General features: G+C 46.5%; 1 non-coding gene across 1 annotated transcript; it reads left to right on the top strand.

Moving 5' to 3' along the window:
* Positions 1 to 22,548: 22,548 nt before the first annotated feature.
* Trnat-ggu (transfer RNA threonine (anticodon GGU)) lies at positions 22,549 to 22,621 on the top strand. The gene has a single exon. It is a non-coding gene; the product is annotated as a tRNA-Thr (tRNA).
* Positions 22,622 to 24,570: the final 1,949 nt, after the last annotated feature.

Here is a 24,570-nt window from a genome sequence, read left to right as displayed (position 1 = left end):
CGAGCATCGTAGTCGGCCTTCTACCGTAGACAAGCTCAAACGGTGTCATCATCGTAGTTTCCTGCGTCGCTGTATTGTACGTAAACGTGACGTACGGGAGGACTTCGTCCCAAGTCTTATGTTCAACGTCGACGTACATGGACAGCATATCCGCAATCGTCTTGTTCAGACGTTCCGTTAGTCCGTTCGTTTCGGGTGGTACGCCGTCGTCCTTCGGTGATCCGTGTTGCTGTAGCGTAAGATTCCTTGTAGAGGGTCCGTAGTGAAGGCCGTTCCGTGGTGCGTGATTAGGACTTCAGGGGATCCGTGTCGCAGCACAACTTGGTTTATAAACGACTTGGCGACTTCTTATGCAGCCCCCTCGGAAGAGCGGCGGTCACTAAGTAGCGCGTCAAGAAGCCTGTCGCTACCACAATCCACTTGTTCTGTGATCACGACGTAGGGAACGGGCCTAAAAGGTCCATTCCAATCTGTTGAAAGGGCATCAACGGGACGGTGATCGCTTGCAGAAGTCCGGCGAGTCTTGTCGGCGGCGTTCTTTGTCACTGGCAGTCACGGCAACTCCGAACGTAGTAGGTGACATCGGATGTTAGCGGGGCGAGATGTACTTTAGCTTAATTGTTGCAATATTGCGAGCTGTACCGAGATGTCCTGCAGACGGGTTGTCGTGGCACGCTTCCAAAAGTTCGTCACGAAGGTCTGCGGGATGACAAGTAGATAATTTGTTCTCGTTCCGGGGCTGAAATTCTACTTCACGATGTTTTGAGGTTACATGGTGATCAGTTACGCTTGAACGCCCTAGCCACGGCGACGTTGCATCCTTCGAGGTAGTAGATCATGACGGGCAAGGCGAAATGGGCACACTGCTGGGCGCCTCGTTCGCTCTCCGTAATGACTCCGAAGAACACGCTGTCTTCACCAGAGTCTTGTCGTGACGGGTCGACGGGGGCGGTGGAGAGGCAGTCGGTGTAGGTGTGTTTCCTGCCGAATTTGTAGACGATTGTAACGACAAATTTTTGCATGCGCAAACTCCACCACCAAAGACGGCCAGAAGGGTGCTTAAAATTGTCGAGCGAACACAGGGTATGGTGGTCTGTCACAACCTTGAACGGTCTATCATACACGTATGGGCGAAATTTTGAGATGGTTCATATGATAGCCAGGCACTATTTGTCGAAGGCAAAGTAGTTTTTCTCCTCCTTCGAAAGACCACAACTTGCATAGGCGATTACCTTTTCGTAAAATCTTTGAGTTTGCACGAGAACAGCACCATAACCTAACTGCGTTGCGTTTTCGTCGAAATAAGCGAGCACGGCCAGATTTTGCAGGCGTTTATTAATGAATAATGATTAATGATCTGCGGTGAAATGCAGCATAATGATCTTCGTTGCGACGTCATTCCGCTCCTCTCTATAGGCACCCCAAAAGGAGCCGTTTTTTCTCCACTGCTCTTCAGTATCGCTATGATAGACCTCCCTACTCTTCATGCTGATGTACCCTCGCTTAGCCACAGTTTGTATGCCGACGACGTCAAGCTGTGGTTCCAGGTGGCAGTGATGCAAACATTGAAACCACCATACAGCAGGGACCGAGTTTGGTGCTGCCTACGATCGTGAGGTCCGTTAGACTTGTTCGCCCGAGAAGGCCACGCTGCTGCTTCTCTTGCCCAACAGTCCGAAACGCTCCGCCGCAGCTCCAAACATTACCATCCAACTGGATGATAACCCATTGCCTATGTGCCATGCCTTAAAATCCTAGGCCTCAATATCCATCCGAAGCGCGACAATACCACATTCCTAGCCCACCTAACATCCTAACTAAACCAGACTGTCAACCTATCAACCTCCTCCGCAGCATCACCACCAGCCACATAAGGCTCAAAGAGGCAGATCGATTGCGGCTGATACAGGGCTTTGTCATAAGTCGCCTCACTCACTCTCAAACGTTAGATTGCTTAATTCGAAAAGTGTACAAGAACGCGCTCTGAATTCCGCAGAGCGCTGCCACCACTCGTGTAGAATCGTTCGGTGTCTAAGAACACCGCATCTGAGCTTCTTGAAGCTCATATTGTTAGTGAGTACGCCACCCATGCAACAACCCAAACATGTCAATCTCTCCTCTGGTGACTTCCACTCAACTTCCCTTTCGCTACAGAATCATCTCCTGCCATTTCTAACACTATCCATGACCCATTCATTGTTCAGCCCATACCCAGTAACATGCACCCGACGCACAGTCGTGCCCGCAGTAAGCGGCGTGCATGGGCCCTTACGAAGCGATACCCTGTGCATCCGGTAACTGTTTATATTGACACGGCTGCTACAGGCACCACGACGCCTACACGGTCGGAATCATCAACGGTCCCAACCGCCCCCCTATTACCACCCTCACCCTTCGCACTTCTTCCCCCGCAACTTCGGAAGAGGCGGCTATTGCTCTTACATTAACACTACGGCCTCTCCGATTCCAAGACGGCAATTCGCAATTGCGCCCGGGGCAGCATTTCTGCCTTGGTACTCAAAACCCTTCTTCAAAATACCCCTGACTCCCCCAGCCCACACGGGTAGGGGGGATCGAGGCAGCACACAGATGCGCTCGAGTACTCAACTTCGGAGCGGGTCTTAGCCTTCAGCCCTTCCATGGAGCATTGTCAGCTCTAGATAGGTTCATTTCATTTCATGAGATTACGTCTCATTACTGCCTCTCCCGCCGTCTACTGCCCTTTGCACATCCGGCGCTCTGTCACACCAAAGAACGCCTTTGGCACTTTGTGCAAACATAAACTCTTCCTTGCCTCTCCCGCCTGCACCGCATGTTGCCCGGTTTATGGCCTTCATCCCACCGCCCAGATTGTGAAGTGGTCCAAACCACGGATCACCTCCGTTGCAATGCCCCCACAACCCAGTCCCCCATGCTGAGACGGCCATCACTGGGCGAGGTCGTTCGGCAGGTCAGATTCGGCGATTCAAGTTGATATCGTCGCCCGGGCTGCCAAAGTCACCTGCGACCTTCCTCCCTCAGTCACCACCCCTGCACCGAATTAGCCCTTGCGCCAATAAAAGATTTGTCTCTCTGCCTTCAGGGACTTCAGCCGTTCTTTCTTTGCGTGGCGGGCACAGCTGTTCCGGAACCAATGTTTATCAAGCTCAATATCATCCCTTGCGGCAAGGACATCAATGTTTATTCCCATTTCATCTCATCATTGTTGCACCCGTCCATGTAAGGTGACCTCGACCGGCACACTCGCTTTTGAGGAGGGCGAAATGTTGTGGGACGCAGAAAAAAGACACTGGCAGATACTTCAGGAGATATACGCCGTTGACTATGAAGCAGTGGGCAAAACGGGCTCAGCTCTAGCTGTCATGGCCGATTGTAGATATTTCATCCTTTTAAACACGGCGTTGCGCCATTGTCCAATATTCGGCTCATCTTTACCTTGTTGCCAGTAACAATATATATATATATATATATATATATATACATGAATTTAAAAGCTATCTTAGTGCATGCGTAAACAGAGCCTTAAAGAAACCAGTCATAGGCAACTGCGACCGTCCCAGTTCCAACACTTGCAGTCACTTGCAGACGGCCTGCATTGTAAAAAGCACAGCCAGTAATTATGTTCACAATATTACTTCGAGATTTACGTGCACTTCATCAAAGATTGTGTATATGTTGGAATGCTCAATGTGCCAGAAACAGTATATAGGCGAAACAAATGAATCCACCACCCTACGTCTTAATGGTCACTAAGCAGATAATCTTTGCAAATCCTGTATAGATTTAGCGCAGCATTTCAACCAACCGGGCGAAAATTTCAATGACTTCAGGCTGTATATACTTCAGTCAAACTTTAAGTCTACCATTGAGAGAAAATACCGAGAATCCTATTTACTTCTCAAATTCAACTTCATGGAAGCTGCAGGAATACAGCCTTGGACACTGTCTGGCTTGTACCTTAACCAAAAAATATATTTCCTGCCTGCGCTCCTGATGAGGTCAACTAATCCCTTTTGTTTCAAATCCTGAGAGTCCAATGTAGTAAGCGCTGGGATCCCTCCAGCCTTTTCTCTGTAATTCCATTTCAGTTTTTTTCTGTCTTTTTTCTTGGCTTTGTCTTTTGCCCCGTACGTCACTGTAACTTTATCTTTTTGTTGTTGAGTTTCACGATAGGCCTATTCCAGGAATTTTACTGTTGCGGCACGTGTCATTTCAGTTGATCGGTCATTACTTTTTCTTTTGTGTGTGTGTAGCTTTTCCTCCATTTTTTTTGTTTTTTTTTCTTGTTACTTTTTTTCCGGACCTAGTTGTTTTCCCCCTTCTCGAACTTTGCTTTTGACCTTTGCCATTTTTGTTGTGGGGTTATTGCGTTTCCTTTTTTGAATGTGTTTATATATATATATATATATATATATATAGACGTACGGGACGAAGGATTCCGTAAGGACACATATCAAAGTTGCAGTTATTTCCAGTGCTGTTTGGCGTTTTTTTTTTTTGAACAGTGTTTCATAGTGCCGAATGAGGTATGATTGCATTTTTTTTTTGCAGGAATAAATATTTGAAAATTCAAGTCGAGAAAAAATGCGCCGTTTTTTCCGGAAGCGGGAAACGAACCCACAACCTCCGCATAACGCGTGCGGTGCTCTACCATTGAGGTAGTTCCGCGGCGACTCCCTTCTCGACTATACGGCGGGGTTTTGTGTTTACGACTGCCCAGAGCCCGGTCAACTAGCGCCGCCCCTCGGCCACCGCGGGAAGACGTAGAACGTCTTTTCCCAGCGGCCGCACGTAAGACGTGGTCGGAAGTCGGGGATAGCCAGAGGCATTTCAGACTGCTGAAGCCAGAACCCTCGTAATGCATTAACAGAGACGTACGGGACGAAGGATTCCGTAAGGACACATATCAAAGTTGCAGTTCTTATTGCCAGTGCTGTTTGGCGGTTTTTTTTTAACAGTGTTTCATAGTGCCGAATGAAGTATGATTGCATTTTTTTGCAGGAATAAATATTTGAAACTTCAAGTCGAGAAAAAATGCGCCGTTTTTTCCGGAAGCTTGAATTTTCAAATATATATTCCTGCAAAAAAAAATGCAATCATACCTCATTCGGCACTATGAAACACTGTTAAAAAAAACAAAAACGCCAAACAGCACTGGCAATAAGAACTGCAACTTTGATATATATATATATATATGCATAAAGGAGAAGTACGCTCTTCGGAGACTTTACGGCGAACGTTTCGACCTGAGACAGGTCTTCCTCAGGAAGACCTGTCTCAGGTCGAAACGTTGAAACTACAGTCTCCGAAGAGCGTAATTCTGCTTTGTGCGTATTCCTGCAGCTACTAAGGACTCCACTTCACGACTATATATCTATCTATATATATATATATATATATATATATCTATAAATCAATACTTTTGGGGAAAGAATACAGGCACTCGAGGATTACAATCCTCCCAGGGCTCTTAGCCAGTATAGTCAGAGAGATGAGCTGGAGAAGAATAAGATGAAGACCGAGGAGATCGCGGTACTGACTGGTTCGGAGAGGTTATTAAACGTGCTACTCTGTTCATGTTAACCGATGTGTCCTTGTGACATGTGACATGGTTACCCGCAGTCAAGCTCGAGCCCTTGCCGAGATGCCGTCTTATCTTGCCGCTCCTGCATCCAGCATCGAGGAGTCCCTTCATAGACAGAGCAGCGCAGCAAAAAACGAAGATGGCTGCGTGTTGTTGCTACAAGGAGTAGGACTGGCGATGGACCCATCCGCATCGCCTGCCATGACTGGTCTCCCATCTAGCAGTCTGGTCGCCACCGAATATATCCAGCTTGTCTACGACGGGGCCCACGCTACAGGTCAGGATCTGTGGGAGCTTCACGTTAAACCAACGGGAAGCAGAAACATCATCTCTGATTCTGCTGCAAGGAACCATGCGGATTTGTGCCAGTTAGAAGCGTTCTTTGGCAGCCTCGTCGACCGCATAGACAGCCTTACCAGTATCATCGACAAAACGTTGAACTCGACTAACGAGATGATTTCTGCCTGCTTTTTGAATTTCGATGGTCGAACAGCTGACCTGAACAATCGTATGGCAGTCGAGAAATCGTGTCGGCCGGTTGTCCCGGACCTAGCTGCGCCCGTTGTACCTTCCACTCCTGTTTTACCAGAGTCGGAAACTAATTACCCGTGTGTGACACTTCTTCCACCTGTTTTTGATGGCTCAACATCATGGGCAGCTTTTCGTATTCAGTTAGATGTTTGCTGAGGCCAGTGATTGGTCTCTTTCGGACCAGGCTGGTATTAAGGTGGCCCAGCTACGCCCTCCCGCTTCTGATGTACGGGAATACCTGCCGGAGGACATGAGACTCGACTACCCCAGCCTAATGAGAGCTATAAAACAACGCTTTGGGGACGGCCGCTTTCAGCAGCTACATTTTGGTGAGCTGAAGCGTGTCCGACAGCAAGGTATGACGTTACAAGACCCCGTAAATCGCGTCGAGAGATTAATGAACAGGGCCCTCGCCGGTTTTCCGAACGCCACTAAAGATGTCTTTGGCAACGGAGAATTTGTTGACGCCATGGAGAACCCGAACGTTCAGTGTTTTGTGTGTCTCGCTCGGCCGAAGACTATCTGTGCGGCTCTTGGATTGGCGCTCGAAGCTTCAGCTGTGGAATCTCCTGTTGCACAGCAAGTTGAGCCGCGCTCTTTCTCTTCCAACTCTAAGCTCCCAAACGGCCGGAATCGGCAGCCCCCTCTTCGCCTGTGCTGTTACCTAAGTGGTGCCCCTGGTCACATTGCGCGTGATTGTGACCGGCGAGCAGATTTTCTGTCTGGTCGACAGGGAAACGACAGCGCGGGCGGTCGATGGCCGGAACCTGCGTAACCTATCAAGATCCTCGTCTGCCGCCAGAGGTTTCTTCAAGCCGTACGAAATTGGATGGACAAAGTACAGAATTGCCCAAGCAACCGAAGCAACTGCACATGAGGTAAACACTCTAGCGTTGTTTGTGCCTACTATGGCTTAGGGAGTGTGGAACAACGCCAAAGTCGGGGCGAAGGTTTCCCAATGTGCACCTTACATGTGTATTGATATGGTCATTTCAGGCCATTCACTAAAGGCTTAGTGTACAGAAGTGCTGCCGTCAACATTTTGTGCCGTTCTTTCGTCGCTGATGTGCCTCACTTAATGCAGTCCGCACGCACCACACGGTTGCTTGACTTCACCGCTGCTACGATACAAACGATTGATTATGTGCTTCTGGAGGTCAGGGTTTTCGGTAGACTGTTTTGTGTCGAATTTGGGGTAGTCGAAAGCTTAATGTCGCCGGTAATATTTGGATGTCGCTTGACGTAATTTTACCCCTTCCTTACCCGCCCTGCTGTCCTTATAGCCTCTGAACCAGCCCTTTCCCAAATAAAGGTTCATCTATCTATCTATCAATGACTATATTATATATAGTGATGAACTGTTGGTGATGAACTGTTTGATAGTCGAACGAGCGGACGTGCTTCGAAATGCCTCCTGCAATAACAAAATTTATGAAGCATATTTCGCCAGTACCACGAATTAAACTACGGTAGTGTATTCTAGAGGTCATCCGGTATCTACCGATACCACTTTCGACTACCTGGTCTCAGTAGTTTTGGAGTTCTCTCCGATTTCTCGCTGTGCGGTGCCCCAACTATGCTAAGCCTACAGTAGGCCTAGCCCTTTACCGGCACCGACGGGCCGAGTTCGGGCGGCCACGCCTAGCGATAGGCCTCGCTCACCACGCCATGGCATCGACAACGACGGAAATGAATACCACGACGCTGACGAAAGAAAATGGCAGCCCCGATATGTAACTAGGCAACTACGAAGGCAACACGAGCGTAAAAGTCCTCGGTGAGGACCTTGACCCTACGGACATACCTGAATGGACCACCACCGGCAAGCGCAACAAACAAGCCACGCCATCAACTGGTGAGTCCCCGGCCATTGGTCGCTTATCAAGTCCTAGAGACAGAGCCACTTCTGCCAAGAGGATAGCCACAGCTCTATCGAGGCAGCTCGCATGCCGCAACAGCTGCCCAGAGAGGATATCAAGATCATTGCTCGACCTCGTGGTGGCCTGAACCTAGCAAGAACAGAAGCAACTAGCCACATGTCCGCGCTTTTAGCATCATGAAGAGTTTTGAATCAAGATGCCAGCGCAGACAGAATCTGCAATAATAAGGACCAGAATAATATAGTCATCAGCACTCTGTCTCAGCAACGAGCAATGCAGTACCTCAGACTTGAAACTCTTTATAGGAGGCAAGAGGCAAGATATTTGCACGTACCTAGCCGCACAGGAAGATGACGCAAAAGGAGTAATTAAAGGAGTGGCTATTGAAGGTACACCACAAGATAATATTGCTAATATAGTCAATTCCGCCAACCCTTGGGCCCAGCAAGCCCACAGAATTGGAAATACAACCACGGTCATTGTACTTTTCCAAGGCCATAAAGTACCTTACTATGTCAAAAACGGCCCCCTGCTACGCAAATGCACCCTCATCCGCAAACGTTTCCACGTTTGCCGACAGTGTGGTAAAATAGAACATAGGGGCGACGTTTGGCCTTTCCCAGATACAAATTTGCATTGCATGTGGCGAAGCTAACCCTAACTCCAAGCATGGCCGCCATTGCAAACCTCGTCGCCAGCTGTGTAACGGATGTCACGTTACTGGGGCGAAAGAGTGCGCAGACAGCTACAAGATTCCATATATTGTAAAGCGAAGACAATGGGAGTGCAAGCTGCAAGATGACCAACAACGTCAACAACAGCTGCGGAAACCCTCTGCTCTAGACCTAGCGGACTCCCACTTTCCCCCATTGCGTTAGCCTTATAATGACAAGAAAAGTAGAACTCGCTCGAATTTCAGGAATAGTAGCCAGCAACGCAGAAACGGTTCGCGGCAACGAAGTGTCAGCCGAACTAGCCAACCGTCCCAATCGAAGGAACATGTAGCCTGGGCGCATACCCTGAAAACGCCTGCCTGGCGAATATATCACATCACCCAGCAATCGGCAAGTTTGAAGGCCCTTCGAACTGCGAAAGAGGAGCTAAAGCAGAAAATAAAAACCTGAAGAAAATTAACAAGGATATCAAGAAAAAAAGAATCAACTAATCTCAATGCACCAGCGCTCCGAGCAGGCACCTCCAACCCCTGCCACGATTCCTACACCAATGGCAGTAACACCTAGTATATCGCACGAAGACAGTGAGGCGACTAACAAGAAAAGGGCGATGAAACTCTCTTTCACGCTACAGGAAAAGAAATCGCAAGCACGACCCGACAAGTTTGAAGCGCGTGTCACAGCACTTGAGGATAGATTCGAAGCATTTACTAAGGAGATTACTGATCATTTCCAACAGATTCAGACTATGCTGCTAGGGATGCAAGTCCAGCCTAACACTCTTGTTCCTCCTCAATAGTCCCGTCTTGAGCAAGCAGCACCACCACCAATGATAACTTCGGTGCCTACAACCCTAGGACCGCAAAGCAATGCCTTTACAACAAGTTCCACCCGCGTGCAATTCCCATCATGGCCTCCACAGTAAAAGATCTCATTTGGCAGTGGAATTGGAATGGTTACCCAAGCAAAAAAGCACTCCTGCAACAGCACCTCACAACGCTTGCCCGCAAACCATATTTTATAATAGTACAGGAAACCCATAGCGAAGTTACACTAAAGCTTTCTGGCTACCGCACGTATGGTATCCCACCTAGTGCAAGAGCAGAAGCACGAAGAGTGGGGCACGGAATTTACATCTTTGTCCGTAAGGGCATCACGTTTGTCGAACATGAACTCTTAGAACGCAGCGCTGTCGAGCATTGTGCAATAGAGGTCATCACCTCGAAGAAACAGCTCACAAGAACTTTCCTCGTAACACTGTATAGTAACCCGAAGCACCACCAGCAACGTTTTTGCGCACTGTTAAACAAGGCATCGAGGCTTGCAAACTACAACACACTCATCATCGGCCGAGACGTCAACGCTCCACATCTACACTGGGGCTGTCTAACGTCTACACCCAAAGGCCGTTACGCCCTAGAGGGTGGAACTGAAGTCGGTCTCCATATGATCACTGACCCAACCGATCCCACTCGATGTGGCACTTCGATCTCGAGAGACACGACCACCGACCTAACACTTGTCAGTGCGCCGGATACTCACCGACCTATCCGATGGAGAAACACCAGTGAGGACTTAGGCAGTGATCACTATGTCCTCGAAATCACTGTTGCCACCTCGGAAAAGATGCCGCAAGTCCTTAAAAACACCCATATGGATTGAATAGCTTTCCGTAAATTATCTACCAAAAGAAAGAATGGAAATAGGAGACATTGCGGCTTGGGTGGCTGCTATATTCCAAACGACCAAGGCAGTCACGCAAGAAATAGAGACTGCGGAAGGTATCCCCCAACTGCATAGTCGCCTGGCGCACATGTTGGAAGCTAAGAAATCCATCAAGGCTAGATGGCAGAAGCAACGTCTGAACCGTCGCCTCCGAAGAAAGGTGGCGACTCTCAATCGACAAATCCAAACCCACTGTAAGGTGTTATGTGCGCAACAGTGGCACAAGCAGTGTGCGGAGGGAGACGCGCTACTTCATAAGAGTAAGACTTGGAACTTGCTCCGGCATCTTCTCGACAACACCTAGACGAAGAGCCATCATCGCAACACAATACCACGTTTCCTCCACATAGCAGTGATGGCAATGGGGAAAAGCGAAGTAGAGAGACGACTGTACGAAAAGTACTTGCCCGTAACACCCACCCACGACCACCCCGAATATGCTGGAATGGATAACGCCGACCTAGACCGAGACATCGAAGCATGGGAAGTTCGGGCTGCATTAATAACCCTGAACTATAAGTCGGCAGCCGGTTCTGACCGGGTATCGAACAAGGCACTAAAAATCTCAATGATTCCGCAATTGACGCCCTTACGAGATACTTTAACGTCTGCTGGAGCACAGGTCGCCTTCCTCGCCAATGGAAGACTGCTAGGACCATCCTGATCCCGAAATCGGGAAAGCCACCCAGCATCGAACGTCTACGTCCCATTTCCCTTAGCTCATGTATTGGGACGGTCTTCGAACAAGTTTTTTTTAACCACAGGCAACGGTATCTAGAGGACAACGCACTCTACCCAAACACTATGGCGGGATTCTGTGAAAAGCTCAGCACCCAGGATGCCATGTTACACCTGAAGCGGGAAATTGTCGACCACACCACTACCCGGGATAATCAAGCAATTCTCGGACTCGATATAGAAAATGCTTTCGACAGAGTTCAGCATTCTTCGATCCTACAACAAGTGACCAACCTCAACATGGGTCAGCGTTCCTAGAACTACATTAGAGGTTTGCTCACGGGAAGATACACCCAGATCAGTGCGGACCAAATATAGTTACAAGAGAAACAACTTGGCAGTGTGGGAACACCGCATGGCTCCGTTATCTCTCCACTACACTTTTCTGTAATTATAATTGGGATAGCCAAATGCCTAGAACAAGTGAAAGACGTCCGGCACACCAAATACGCTGCCGATGTTACCCTATGCGTGACAGGAGTTAGTGACGGTCACATGGCAGAAACGCTACAGGAAGCTGTCAATGTGATAGAGAAGCACCTGGACGGTGTGGGCCTCAAATGCTTCCGGTCGAAGTGTGAGCTACTGATTATCCCAACTTGCGGTCGTCGTTAAAGGAACTATACACACAACATCCAAGTGCATACGAAAGAAGGGCAATCTATTCCTGAAGTGTCCCAGATCCGGATACAAGGAATGGTCCGTGAACGCGGTTGTGGCAAGGGAGCAACGGTGATCAAGGTTGTGGCCAAGGCAGTCTCTGTGCCACCACTGAAACGGTGTGTTTTTAATAGAAGAGCAGGAATGCAGAAGAGTCTCCGACACCTCGTTCAATCCTTTGCTATCAGCCATATCGCCTACGTTGCTGCCTTTCACAACTGCCGCGAACAAGAGCACGACGACATCAATGCTATTATCCGTAACGTCAACAAGATCGCATTGGGTATCCTACAAAGTGCGAGCACCGAAAGGCTTCTTGCTTTAGGGGTACACAATACCCTAGATGAAATAGCTGAAGCACAACATGTCGCTCAACATGAACGACTGTCTGCAACACGAACTCGAACTTGCATACTACAAAGATCCGACCTTACACCTTCAAGCGACCCAGAGCTCATGAACGAAAGCCGACCAGATACACCTCGACGGTACATCGTCGTATCACCACTACCTCGCAACAGGCATCCTGAGCATAATCGGGAACGACAGCTTGCCAGGGCGGAAAGCTTGATTGACTTCCATGCACGGGACAAGGAAGCAGTGTATGTCGATGCAACCCATCTGCAGCTCAGCATGTACGTTGCCGCAACGATGCCTGCCAGTACGGGAGTACTTCTATCAGCAGTCAGGAACCGAGGAATCTACAATCACCTAGACAGAAGTGGCCATCGCCCCGGCCATTACAGATCCCCAGTTTACAACGGTCCTCAGCGACTCTAAGACTGCATCCTCCACTACGCCACAAACACTGTGTGTACGGAAGCTGCATGTATCTTTCGCGGTGTGCGAGCCAGTGATGGTGCCATCTACATCAAATGGTTCCCTGCCCACATCGGACATGATGTCTCGGGAAGGGCAACCCTAATCATAAGGAGACAGTCCACTTGGCAGCGCGAGAGTTAGCTTGCTGCACGGCAGAGAACGACTGCACTGACGCCTCGGAGTCGTACGACACGGACAAGGAACCCCTGTTAGCCTACAGTGAAATTTTACAATGGTACCACACCAGTAGAAGATATATGCCTCCCCCACACCCTGGTCTAACCCATACGGAGGCGGTCCTCTTTCGTCAAGTGCACAAACACTCTGTTCTTACGGCAGCCGTTTCCCGGTACGTGTGCCCCGAGGTGTACGTCACGGAAATCTGTCGTATAAGCCAAGAAGCACGAGCTACCGTGCTACATCTACTATGGAACTTCCAGCCTCCTACTAGCAGTACTACGACGTTCCAACAGTAGGTTGAAGCAGTGATGAGAAGCGAAGACTACGAGACACGAGCCCGGGTGATTAGACTACACAACGCACTAGACCAACAGAGCCCGGCTCGCCGTCCACACGGGATTACCCATGGCACCGCCCAGCATAATACCGGACACCACCGGTACTTGGGTTTGATAGTGCCAGGGACAACCACATCCCCCTCACGGGTCGGCTGAGCACTGGTCACTCTCACTGGTGCCCCTAACAGGGTAGCCTCCCCTGTACTCGCTCTGGGGGGTGCTAATAACGTTCTTACTCACTCAATGTTTATAGGCTTCACCATACTGATCGCCCAGTTGGGGAATTTTGATATTGTTTTCGGATGCCCTGGCGTCTTTTTAAATTCCTGTTCGTTCATGTGCTCTTGAATTTTTATGCACTTTTATTCATCTAAAACAGAAAGATACGCTCTTTTGTGCCTGTTATATTCTCCCATATGCCCCACCAAAATTCTCTAGTGAACTATTTGGTTGTCTTAGCCATGTAGTCAAAAGATACCCGAATGTCCCATATTTGTATTAGGTGACTTCCATTTTCCTGCAATTATGTGGGCAGACAATGGCCCAACCGTGGTTTTTGGCTCTTCTGAAAGCACAGATTTTATCAACGTGTGCTCCACATTTCACCTCACCGAGCTTGTTCAACGACAAACTCGCATTAGTGCGTCATCGGCTACTCTATTCAACTTATTGTTATCCTCACACCCCCAGATGATTTCTCACATAATGCTGTTACCGGGTTTGTGCGACCACACTATTGTAAAATCCATCATGTCATCCTTCTCCCGCTCCTGCACAAGCCACATAAAACTATCCGAGACTACCGCAATGCAGACTTTGATTCAATAAATGTTGAGTTGGGGCTCTTTGTTCATTGCTTCCTCCCTCAATTTGGTGAGCATACCATTCATGAAAATTGGAAACTTTTTAAGGAGGAAGTGAAAGCACTCACTGATAGATACATTCCAACCCGACCATTTTTATGCTCAAGAGCACCATGGTTTAGTTTATTGCTTTAAAGACTTTTTAAAAAAAAAGAAGCGCACATTTTGGCGCTTCAAGCTATCTACCTCGGCTCTTAGATGGCAAGCATATAATTCAGCAGCATCTGAGCATAAACGTGCCCTTTTCTCTGCTCAGCGCACTTTTTAAATCAAACACTTCCTGAATAACTATGTACTATTCTCAGCATGTTTTGGAACGTAGTAAACACACGTAAAACTGATGAAATCCGTCTAAAATCTGCGAAAGGTCACCTACTATTGCGTGGAAAGCGCTGCAATGTTCGTAAGAACGCGTTTTCCTTGTCATTTATTGATGGTTCTCGTATATATCCTCCCATTATCTCGTCTGTTATGTTTTCTGAATTGGAAACGATTCTAATTGATTTCGACGGTTTTACCCACATGATTCATAACGCAAAACGTTCATCTTCTGCTGGTTGTGATAACATACCCTACAAATTTTTGAAAATTACTGTGCCTATTAATCATTTGTACTTTCTTCCCTTTGTCAATATTTGCAGAAGCCACGGTGCCAAACGACTCGAGGGTGGGCAATGTGTTTCTAGTGCACAAATCTGGCGACCTACATTCCTCCACCAATCACAGGCCAATTTTTTAACTTCAATTCCGTGTAAACTTCTAACACATAATTTACACCATCCTGGATTATTTTCTGGAACCTAATTCATATTTTACTAATCACCAGCACTGTTTCCGCAAGCATCCCGCTTGTGAATCTCAACTATTGGTTTTCACTAACGACGTATTTTCTGCGTAGGATCGCTCATCCGTAATCGATTGTATTTTCATTGATTTTGCAAAAGCATTCGATACTGTTCATCATCAACTACTTTTCTTCAAACTCAGCAAGCTTAATCTGGACATCTATGTAATCAAGTGAATTGAGTGTTTCTTACTTAATCGTGCTCGTATGTTGCCGTTAACGGCCATGACTCTGGACGTTGCGCGGTGATATCCGGTGTTCCGTAAGGATCGGTGTTAAGCCCTCTCATATTCATATTATTTAATAATGATCTACCTGATACTGTTAACTCGTCTATAAGGTTGTACGCTGATGACTGCGTTATTTACAGAGATATTTCTTACCCATCTGATACCGCGAGTCGACAAATTACCCTAATAACATTTCGTCCTGATGCGAAACATGGCTTAGGAAATTACATGTTAACAATTGTAAGTTTATGAGAGTTTCGCCAGCAATTGACCCCACCATTCCTTCCACTTATCACCTCAATGGCTCAACGTTAACTGAAGTTACTACTATGGGTATCTCGCAGTACATATTACAAATAACCTCTCTTGGGAAACGCATGTGAAGTACATTTCTAACAGCGCCAATAGCACGCTTGGTTTTTTTCGTTGCAACTTTTCTCTTGCTCTGTCATCGTTGAAACTAATATTTTACAAAACACTCGTTCGAGCGAAAGTCGAAAATGCCTCATCCGTCGGGGACCCCGGTACTACATCGCTCACTTCATCTCCAGAATCACTGCACAATGGTGCTGCGAGATTTGTATTGTCATAGTATGAGCGCCTGGCCAGTGTACCTGAAATGAAAAAACGGTTGAATCTGGATGACCTCTCTACACGACGCATCGTTTCTAGATTGTGGACATTCTATAAAATTTGGCACACGCATCAAATTCTTAAACAGTCACTTTTTCCTGACCCAACTTAGGTATCTCCGCGCATTGACCACACTGTCAAATTTGGTTTACCATTGTGCAAAGCTAAAAAAATTATGACTCTTTGGTTCCAAAAAACAGCCTGCCCTTCGACGGCCTTCCCGCTTATATCGTCTGCGTCCCCGAGCCTGTCACATTCAAATCGGCAGGGGATAATTTTGTTCATACAATGTAACTTTTGTTCTCTTTCCGCGCCAGTGTGTGATATTGCTAGGTTATTTTTATTCCTGATTACACCACTCCTCCCTGTAACGCCTGAAAGGCATTGTGATTAAATAAATGAAATGACATAAAAAGAATATATATATATATATATGTGCATATATATATATATATAAATATATATATATATATATATATATATATATATATATATATATATATATATATATATATATATATATATCTATATATATATATATAGGCAGTAAAAGAAAACTTCTCGAGGAACCAGCAAAAATACTTGAGAAAATGGTAGACGCACGATTAAAAACAAAAATAGTGGTTTACTGACGTCTCGACTGCGGGACCAGTCTTCATCTTGAGTAATGTACAACGTTGGAGCACGCACGCTTATATAGTTGCAGAGGGTGTGCTGCAGTGTACCCTTTTTTTAACAACATTGGCGAGTTTGGGGCGAGGGAACAGGGAAGGGAGGGCATTATACATGTGGCACTATACATGATGACAAACTCTTTTCTAAAAAGCCCAGCCATATTCAACTTCGTTCATTAAAAAAAACAGGGTAGGGAGCTGTTCAAATACACTTTTCATGCGGATTACACGAATAAGTGGATGGTGCAGGGAACGACTCGACACACAAAGTGCAAAGTACACGAACAACGAATATATACAGAACAGAAGCCGCCGGTGACGCATCCATTCCTGAAAACACCAATTACCAGCGGTGCGGGGAATGTCAGGGCACTTTACAAGTTCACAGAAGTCACAGAAGAGCGCACGTGCCAGCAACGCAACCAATTATTTAGCCAGGTAGGAAGTAACTAGGTGTGTCCTTCGTGGAAGCAACTATTGAATCGGTAGCCAGTAAGTGTCAACAAGTTTCTGTGTATACAATAAAAGCATGTCACAGCATGATGGAGGGATGCAAAGAAGTGAGTAATGATTGACAGTCCAAGAAGCGGAGGCGTGGGGATCCTCGCAACACGGAAGAAGATGCTGAGGGACCACGCGGACGGCGCCTTCGCGAAAACGAATTTAACCCCCCAAACGGGGCTGCCAACCGCGGGAGTGGAGGTGTACTGGGAATGCTGCTACTATTCCACGAAAAAAAAGGGGAGACAGACAAGGGTGTGGAGGGGGGGGGGAAACGTGTGGTGGCTGACAGTGTTCGGTAGGGCGAATGAAACAAACAAACAAAAAAAAACACGGTGAAAGGCAAACAGTGAAAATGGCTCAGGTACGCACCAAAGACCCACCAAAGGTACCCACCAAATGTACCCACCAAATTCTCGTCTTTGGTGGGTACCTAAGCCATTTTCACTGTTTGCCTTTCACCGTGTTTTTTTTTTGTTTGTTTGTTTCATTCGCCCTACCGAACACTGTCAGCCACCACACGTTTCCCCCCCCCCCCTCCCACCCTTGTCTGTCTCCCCTTTTTTTTCGTGGAATAGTAGCAGCATTCCCAGTACACCTCCACTCCCGCGGTTGGCAGCCCCCTTTGGGGGGTTAAATTCGTTATCGCGAACGCGCCGTCCGCGCGGTCACTCACCTTCTTCTTCTGTGTTGCGCGGATCCCCACGCCTCCGCTTCTTGGACTGTCAATCATTACTCACTTCTTTGCATCTCTCCATCATGCTGTGACATGCATTTATTGTATACGCCTCGAGCGCGGCCTGTAGGGGCGCCACTGAAATCCCCCTAGCGGCCCGTTTCGAAAGCAGGCGCGGGAGTCCCCGGCCCGCTCCCCCCTGTTGGCGCTGCTTTTGGGGCTCGTTAAAGACAGCGATTTACCGTTTGTCCGCGTTCGCAATGCCGAATAACGTGGAGCAGGCACTCTGTTTGCAAGCCTGGTGTGTTCACGACAGTATAAACGTTTATGACGCTATCTTAGAAAGATCTATATGAGCGCCAGGCGTGTGTCACAGGCCGGCGTCCCAAAGCCAGCATTTGCATGCAGCTGATTCCAATTCCGCTGCCCTGAAATTTAGTGGCAGTGTCTCCGTAAGCAATGTTTCCTCCGATGGTCATGTTGCGGCCATACACACTATGATGTAAATCGACTTTGTGCACTACAAAATCCAGCGGAGCACTCATACCTGACAGCACGCAAGATACGCCTGCCAATACCACATATCAGATATCAGTGCCCTGAACAAGCCAATGCTGCATAAATGTCGCAAACATTGTACCAAAGAAGTACGATGAATAATGCAAAATTACACTCCGGAGTCAGCACACGACGACAAATTTAATGCTGGGTCGTCTTGTCCCGAGGTGAGCGCTCGCTAAGCTTCATCTGTTACATTTATCCTCCACGAGAAGCGCGAAGATGGGCTTATAGAGTAATCCGCGTCCGCGACCAAACTCTTCTTCGAAACGTCGTGGTATGACACTGGGAGGCTGCAGAATCTAGCATAAACCGAAATCAGATACCCTTATCAGATACGACACTCTTCCAACGAGCCCGTGTGAAAGAGATTTCGGCGCACGTTAAGGATCCCCAGGTGGTCAAAATTAATCCGGAGCCCTCCACTATGGCGTGCCTCATCGTCTCCGTTGCGTCGGCGCGTTAAACCCTGCAATCAATCAATCAACTCTTTCAACGACACCTCGTATTTCTTGTGAACTGCTTACCCTGTATTCTTAAAAAAATGCGTCCGCCGAATGATCAGCCGTTTGTTGAAGGGGAAAAACAAACGAAAAGTGAACACGCAGCTTGTGTGTGTGATTAATAAAACGTTCCTGTGTTGATTTCGCTCCGCATTTGTAAACAACGACAGTTGAGCGTCCTCCTCCTCACACCCCCCCCCCCATGTGTAGCGAAATAGCAGTACATTTCGCATCTAGTTGGTCTGGTGAATACCACCTAGCTCAAACAAACGTCTTTAGCATTTCAGAAGCTGCACTCATTTTTTTTTATTCCCGTACGACTATTCTATTTATTCCTGACTTGCAGACCATTCATTTTCCCGTGGTTTAATTAACATATACCTTGGTTCTTACCATAGGGCATGAGTGGGCACATATCTGACAATGCACAGCCTTCGAGTGTACTTAACATTTTCGCGTGGCTTATATTCCCATAAAAGGCACAAGTTTTTGTACGCTATTGGGTTATCACATCCCCGAAACATATTTTTCTACGACGTACATATTCGAAGCAAACCCGCATTTGTTGTCTGCGCTGCAAAACGAAACAACCTCTTACAGTGCCAATGTCATGTCTAAACGAGGTGACAATAAATAGAATTCACTTGTGCTGACGTGTTCGAAGGTGCCAGCTGTGATATGCTGCTGCCGTCGCCGACGCCCGCAAGAGCGGCCAAGAAGGGAGCAGAACCGCCTCCCCGGGTAGCTCTTGTTGGCGTTCGAGCGCTCTACCAAGACGCAGCTGTTTTTTTGAAGCGCCCTAAACGTGCAGTAAGCTTACAGAAGTCACCTTAAAAAGTTGTTTAGTGCGGGGAAAGGCAACGAGAAGCGAAAGAGAACCAAAACACTGCATGACCACCTATCAGCCACGCAGCGCTAATCCCGCAAACGCCGCGGAGAAGCGGCGGCAGGCGGCGAAGCGATCGCGAATGTCGAGGCGTATACACAGAAACTTGTTGACCCTTACTGGCTACCGATTCAATAGTTGCTTCCAAGCAGGACACACCTAGTTACTTCCTACCAGGCTAAATAATGGGTTGCGTTGCTGGCACGTGCGCTCTTCTGTGACTTCTGTGAACTTGTAAAGTGCCCTGACATTCCCCACACCGCTGGTAATTGGTGTTTTAAGGAATGGATGCGTCACCGGCGGCTTCTGTTCTGTATTTATTGGTTGTTCGTGTACTTTGCATTTCGTGTGTCGAGTCGTTCCCTGCACCATCCATTTATTCGTGTAATCCGTATGAAAAAGTGTATTTGAACAGCTCCCTACCCTGTTTTTTTTTGTTTTTTTTTTAATGGATGAAGTTGAATATGGCTGGGCTTTTTGGAAAAGAGTTTGTCATCATGTATAGTGCCACATGTATAATGCCCTCCCTTCCCTGTTCCCTCGCCCCAAACCCGCCAATGTGGTTAAAAAAAGGGTACACTGCAGCACACCCTCTGCACCTATATAAGCGTGCGTGCTCCAACGTTGTATGTTACTCAAGATGAAGACTGGTACCGCAGTCGAAACGTCAGTAAACCGCTGTTTTTGTTTTTAATCGTGCGTCTACCATTTTCTCAAGTATATATATATATATATATATATATATATATATATATATATTTAGGTTGCTAGCTCTAAGTTTAGTTGTACGATTGAGTCGCCCAGAAAAAAGCACAACAAAATTTTTCTCGTGTTTCTATCGGGGACAGGTCTTTTCCAAAGATGATAAGATGATTCTCTGCGGAGTTTTTAATACATTGGAGATATAATATTAACGAATGAGTTCGGTTACGACTCTGTCAGACTCTATGTGTCATACTTGCCCTTTCCGGCCTGCCTTGAGAGCAATAGAAGATTTGGAGCGGCCCGGCTGGCTATCGGCTGTGGTAACGTGAAACCAGGTTTTGCTTGCGCTTGCATACTATATCATTTTCCTCCGGCGGCAGCAGGTGGAAGGTGGAAGACTCGATGCACCTCGGCGGCGGACGTACGCGTCTCAATGCCCACCCTGGGGCCAGGTGCTTCCCTTACCCCCTCCGTTACCCCTTTTTTTCCACGTTCACCTTTTCTCTAGCGCTTAGGACGCCCAGTGCGGGCAAGGTTGCATTCGTTTTCACGTCTAAAAAGAGCAATGTGTAGCTCAAACACCGCGTTTGTTGATATTTTTTGTTCTTTTTACCATTACTGTTTACCCATTTTCCAGTCGGTCTAATATATTTTGACTGTTGCTTTCCAACTCGACGGGTGGGTGTTACTGAGACATGCAATGGTTCTGGTTTATGCGGCCAATTCCTCTCCGCCAGCTTCGCGATTGGTGCTGCTTCCTAATAGCCACAGTCTCTTTTGTTGTTTTTATTCCTTCTCCCTCTCTACCTTGCGTTGCCACTGTTGTATAGCTACGCAATGTTGTTCTCCCTGAGCTTGACTTTTCCCGATGGTTCTTTTTCCTGTAGAGGATAAGGTAAAACGACTCTATCGTATGCAACGGTGGTAAATAAGTGTTCTATTCATGCTAACCACTGCTAACCACATAACCACTGATGAGGAATGTTCCACTTGCTAAAGATTTGGGAAGTAAACAATAAAATGAAAGCACTACATGCTATCGTCTCACTTACTATTATATATAAATTTAATATATATATGTAATATATTACACTATTGTACATAGTAACATATAAATATATATATATATATATATATATATACATATATATATATATAGAAAGATAGGTCGGCAGTCTACAACGCCAAAGGAGGCATAGGGGTGTGGTTAGGCTCTTTTTTTACGACTGTTAATAAAGTTAACATTTTTTAAAAGTATTCGGAAGAAAGAAAGAAAGACAGAAAAACACGCGCCCAGAGTGGGGACCGAACACACGCCTTTGGATTAGCTCTCGAATGCCTTACCAATTCGGCTATCTCAGCGACTGTGTTTTCCTTCACTTTCTGGGCTATTTATATTTACTAGAAGTGTATCTGACGCTTGAGGGCGGTAGCCAGCGCCACTCTAACTACACGGGGAGAAGGAGACCTTTTTTTCAACCCCCGGGGCATGACTCGAATGTCTACAGCCTGTCATGAGCGGGTAACTGGCGGGAAGCCCTCTTATGCTACCTAGGCATCAAGGCTGCCAGAAACGAGACCCTCGCTAGGCTTTCGCTGAATAATATAGTAAAGAAATGAGGGGCTCGTTGAGGAAATACTGAAAGATAGGTCGGCAGTCTACAACGCCAAAGGAGGCATAGGGGCATATGTATATGTATATGTAAATACGTATGTATATGTATATACATATACATAAAATAAGGGTTGGCAGTCAAGAAAACCTCGGAAAGCAAAGGGGAGGTTGTGGTGGGTCATAGAAAGAGATGAAGAATTTTTTGAGTCGAAAAGAAAGTGGTGAAAAAATGCCCGCCGGGTGGGATCCGAACCCACGACCTCCAGAATACCGGTCTGGTGCGATATCGCACCAGACCGGTATTCTGGAGGTCGTGGGTTCGGATCCCACCCGGCGGGCATTTTTTCACCACTTTCTTTTCGACTCAAAAAATTCTTCATCTCTTTCTATGACCCACCACAACCTCCCCTTTGCTTTCCGAGGTTTTCTTGACTGCCAACCCTTATTTTCTGTCTTATTTCACGGAGCCCCTCTATTCCCATTTTCTGATTCGCTACATGCTTAGCGAGGGCCTCTGTTGTGGCAGTCTTGGTGCCAAAGGGAGCTTAAGAGGGTTCAACGCTGGTCGACCACTCTCGACATGTCGTAGACACTCGAGTCACGGCCCGGGGGTTAAAAAGAAGGTCCCCTTCACCCCGAGTAGTCCGATTACGCTGGCTACCACCTCCAAGTGCAGGAAACAAAAATACCATAACATAAATACCCGAGAAAGTGCTGGGGAAACAGCCCCGCCGGTAGCGTAGTGGTTATCGCACCAGACCGGTATTCTGGAGGTCGTGGGTTCGGATCCCACCCGGCGGGCATTTTTTCACCACTTTCTTTTCGACTCAAAAAATTCTTCATCTCTTTCTATGACCCACCACAACCTCCCCTTTGCTTTCCGAGGTTTTCTTGACTGCCAACCCTTATTTTCTGTCTTATTTCACGGAGCCCCTCTATTCCCATTTTCTGATTCGCTACATATACATATGTATATATGTATATGTATATATGTATATGTATATACAGATACCTGTATATACATATATATAATAACCAAACGTTTTTAACATTTTTTTTTGACAGCGCAACAACGCGAGGGGCATCCCGCGGCGCGAATTTCATTATAACGTCCAAACAGCCCCACCGTGCGTTGCATGTCCTCATTACTATCGGTCCCTTCATAATTCGCATTACGTTATGGCAAGGTAGCGCTTAAGACATAGCATAACGCCGTTCTAAAGTTCAACAATAAACTTCATTGCCTCAATAAGAACAAACGGCTTTACAGCCAGGCAGAGAAGAATATCGGATCAACTTCTCGGCTCTGGTACAAAATGTACGACCAACCATAGCAAGCTCGTCTTAAAACCACACGTTGTCTTTTTTTTTCAGAGAAGATTTGCACTCGCTTTTATAAATCGGTGCGCCAAAGGTTTGTAGAACAATAAACACCCCATCTCTCCCCATTATATCACTTTCGATAGTCCTCGATGTTATAAATTGATAAGATGGTTATGCGCAGGTTCTGTATGATAGTTCGTGTTCACATTTTGTTTAAAAAACACCTACAGTTGCCTTAACAATAGCCGATTCTTCGATTAGACATTTTCAGAAAATACATTGCGGAAGTCAATATTCTCCGTTTACAAAATATACTAAGATTCAGTTAACAAGCGGCTCTCTTCAGTTTCCATTACTGAAAACTCCACAATGGTTCGGATAATTTTATTGCGTCTTTTCACGCCTTTTTTGAGTGTCCGTTTTACATGGTGTATTGGTTGAGGAATGCAGAACTGCACAAGTAACACCCATTTTGAAATCCCTCAAATCAGTTAAGCACTAATAAAGATCTATATAAATAATCACGATTTGTAAACTTCGAAACATATGTTCTACACACACGTGATTAACTACTTTGAAGAATGTAATATATTTAAATACCAAAAGTGCATTATAAAAAGTACTCATGTGACTTCTAATTTGCTGGTTTCATTAACACTCTTCATTTACGGCCCGCTTCAAATATATTCAATATTTATGGATTTCTTCAAAGGTGTGGCCAGGCTACTCACCACAGATTGCTCATAAAACTAAAATAACGAAAGTTCTATCCCCTTGCAATTGCATGGGTTAAATAGTTTCCGTCATGAACGGTTCAATTTATGTCGACCTATAACGTTAATTTCCTTCGTCCCGGAAGCCAGCCTCGTGCAATTTTTGTCAGTGACAGAACTAATTACGTTTGCTCGAGAATCATGATTTTCGCAGACGACTATATGATCTCAATATACCCTGCATCACTGACCAAGTAGCCAACAAAAATAACCTTGTCTCAATTTATATTTTGTGCTTTATTTGGTTATTGCTACCAAGCACTTCAAGAACTAGGCTTGTCCCCCTCTCCAACAACGCATCTCGCTTTCAAACCTTCTACATCTTCAAACAGAACGGTTAAGCTTTCTAACCACTAAAATTACCCGGGAATTAGCCTGCACTTCCCGGACATAAATCACCACATAGACAATTCCTCTTCACCCGACAACCGTTGATTGGGCTTTGTAAAACAGACTGAAACATACTCCATGAAACCTCCGCAAACATGCATAAACAAGTGTTGTCGGATCATCAATTGTATGCGCAGGATAAAGCTCATATAGTTGACCGAATTTATTCTCTTCAAAATGAAGCCGTTATTTTAATATTTTCAGATTATACGCGTTATTCCAAAGTCCCATGTGTCAAACGTAGTGTATTTTCCACAATGTTGT

The sequence above is a fragment of the Haemaphysalis longicornis genome, unplaced genomic scaffold (genome assembly GCF_048455015.1).
Source record: "Haemaphysalis longicornis isolate Haplotype H1 unplaced genomic scaffold, Haemaphysalis longicornis Haplotype H1 scaffold_11, whole genome shotgun sequence".
Taxonomy (NCBI): Eukaryota; Metazoa; Arthropoda; class Arachnida; order Ixodida; family Ixodidae; genus Haemaphysalis; species Haemaphysalis longicornis.
This window is presented reverse-complemented; position numbering and strand designations above follow the sequence as displayed.